This window comes from Pinus tabuliformis, chromosome 6 (genome assembly GCF_031772625.1).
Source record: "Pinus tabuliformis cultivar Carrire ecotype Pingquan chromosome 6, CPIR1, whole genome shotgun sequence".
Taxonomy (NCBI): Eukaryota; Viridiplantae; Streptophyta; class Pinopsida; order Pinales; family Pinaceae; genus Pinus; species Pinus tabuliformis.
This window is the reverse complement of record NC_142292.1, coordinates 1,067,820,181-1,067,823,378: the sequence shown is the minus strand read 5'-3', so window position 1 is coordinate 1,067,823,378 and position 3,198 is coordinate 1,067,820,181.

Sequence of the window (3,198 nt, the reverse complement as noted above, 5' to 3'; positions counted from 1 at the left end):
GAAAACCTAAAAATGTCAATAAAGCTACCAACTTGACAAGAATTTGACCAAGTTCTCATATTTTTAGAGATCACATTTAGTATTGATTTTGAAAAGTGGTGATGTAACATCGACCCCCGCCCTTCCCCCTTTTCCTTTTTTAACTGGGGGTGGTGGAATTTTCGACATTTCAAATCTTCTTATCAATAAAGTATCATTTTTTTTCAAATGTTGATTTTTAAAATGTTTTCCAAGTCCGTCTATTTTTTTTTTTGAGTTGTTAGTTTTTAAAGCATTCTTCAAATGTTAAGCAAAGTTTTTCAGCAGAAATGACATAAGAGAAATCAAGTATGTTTATTGTTCTTCAAGTTATATTTTTTATTTTATTTTATTGAAATGTTTCTTTTTAAAGGAATTTTTAAACTTGTCTATTTGTTTTTTTTTCAAATGTTAGTCCTTGAAAAGTTTTTCAAATTTGTTATTGATACAAATATTTAAAATGTTAGAAAATTGAAACCCCAACCAAAAAAAAGAGTGATGTCCTTGATGGTGCATCACCACTATGCGATCTCTTAAAAAATGAGAGCTCGTTAAAATTTTTAAAGGGAAAAAAGGAGGAAAAATTCGCATTTGCATTCTAAAAAAACTGAAAAACATTTCTTTTAAAGAAGGAAAAAAAAGAAAATAAAACATTAAAATATATAATTTTAGAAGAAAACCCTAAATTTTAAGCAGAACAATCAAAATTAATAAATTAAATAAAAATTAAAAAATATTAAAAAAAGCCTAAAAATTAAAAATAAAATAATTTATTAAAAAAGCATTCATTTTTTTTAATTATAAAATATAAAAAAGTTAATAAATTAAAATTTAATTAAAAAATAGTATGCGTATGTGTGAGAGAAAAAAGTATGGTGTCGTGGTTTAGTATGGTCATGGGGTGATGTCAAGCATCACCCTCAACCTTCCCCCACACACCCTTATGACAACCAGGCGGTAGGTTTGTATGGCTCCTTTGGCCTACCCTTATTCCCCCACAATAGGTAGCCATGGCCCCCAAGCCTTCCCTATACCCCTTGCGGTAGGTTTCCTACCATGTTGTTGTCGAGGGGCACATAGGGGAAGGCCCGAGAGCCATGCCAACCTACCGCAGGGGCATAGGGGAAGGGTAGGGGAGTTGAGGATGATACCTGGAATTTCCCTCATGATCATACCACACTCCATAATGATTTATATTGTTTTTAAAAGTTATGTTTATTTGTTTTATTTTTTATATGTTTTTTAGAATTTTTTTTGTTTTTTTCATTGTTCCTATCTTTAAAAGTGGGGATAAAAACATTCTCTCTAATTGTAGGACCAATATAATTAGCCACATTTTAACCAAGATACATAGTATTATTTGGAATATTTACCTATGGTTTAAAAGCCATGGTGAAAGAGCTAAATGCCAAGTTGGGTTTAGGAGATATCATTCACTTATGGACCATCTTGTTATTCTCAGAATCACTACAGAGGATAATGCTACAATAATAAAATTGATCTCTTATGTTGTTTCATTGAATTTGGAAAAGATTTTGACATTATTTCTAGGAAAAAACTATAGAATAGGCTATAAGAGATAATGTTTCCTCTTGAATTGAGGGTTGCTGTGACAAAACTATACGATAATGTTATTACCAAGCTTAGGACCACTATGGGTTGGTCAGAAGAAATTAAATACAATGTTGGAGTCAATCAAGGGTGTCCCTCATCCCTTACCCTTTTTGGCATATGCATTGATAAGCTAGTATAATGTTAAAAAGATGAACGTGTTGGCCTTACACTCACTGGTATAGTCATAACTCTTCTCCTTTATGCTGATTATATTGTTCTTTTAGCAAGGAGCCATTGCAATCTTGGTAAGACACTAGGGAAAATTTTAGGGGTTGATATTTGCAAGTGGACTAATTACTAATGTTTATTTAAAAAATAAATAAAAATTGATAAGAGTCCATTTTTCTAAAAATGATTCACCAAAATTTTATAATACAAAATTATTTTACCTTATAAGTATCCAAAATTTTATAGAGACTATATGTAAAATCATTAGAAATTTGATTACCTTTAGAAATATATCACTAAACATTTCATAGTCTTCATATAAGGACTAATAAAATTCGCTAAGGTTTATAAACTTTAAGATAAATTTTCATACGTAAATTTTTTCCCTAGAATCCTCCAAGATGGGCATGACAATTAATAATGAGAAAGCTAGAGTCATGATAATTAAATCCAAAAATATCACATATGATACTTTCATTTATGAATATATATACTGGGAGGAAGTTGCTCCATACAAATATCTTGGAATTGACATCCATCACAAGCTCAATTGGAATTATAACTTTGAGAAAAGGATAAATGAAGGGTGGAAAACTTACTATGGGCTGAAAACAATTGTAAGTCAACAAAACTTTAGATATGGGATTAAAAAACTCCTCTTTGAGACTCTCATCACTCTTGTTATTTTGTATGGATGTGAGCTTTGGGGTTGTAGTATCTATAGAGAGTCATGGAGGAATATTGAACAAATCATAAAGCAATTTATAAATTAGAATCTCAAGATTAAAGGAAGTACTTCCCACCTTATTCTCCTATTTGAAACAAGCCTTTCCCCTAATGAAAGAATGGCTATGACTATGCATCTCATTTACAAGAAGTTATACAACGTGCTAAGAGGTTTTCTAAAATTGCTTCTAATTCTTGCCAAAACCCCCACCTTTAGCTCAAGCGAGGATGACAAAGGGATACCCAATCTTGGCTAGACCATTGAGGGATAAAGGAGGAGATCATTTTGAAGAATAAGGATAACATTAAAGACATCATTACTTCAAAATTTAAGGAGTAATTGTGGGGTGATAAAGAGTCAGAGGGAAAAATGAAACTAAGATATTATAAGGAGAAGATTAACCCCAATCTTGAATATAAAAAATATATCTATCTTGACTAGCGTTAAGAAGAAAATGAACATTGCTAAGATAAGAACTAATTCTCATGAGCTTCATAGTGAAACCATGCATTGGTCAATTCCAAAAACACCAATGGTTGCGACACTAAGAGGGTGAAATATTGAAAACACTTTCTCTTAGATTATCCATCTTATCCTCATGTTCAACCTAATTTTCAAAATATTTGTCACACTACTCTTCTTGATGTTTTAAGTCAGCAAAACTATGGTGA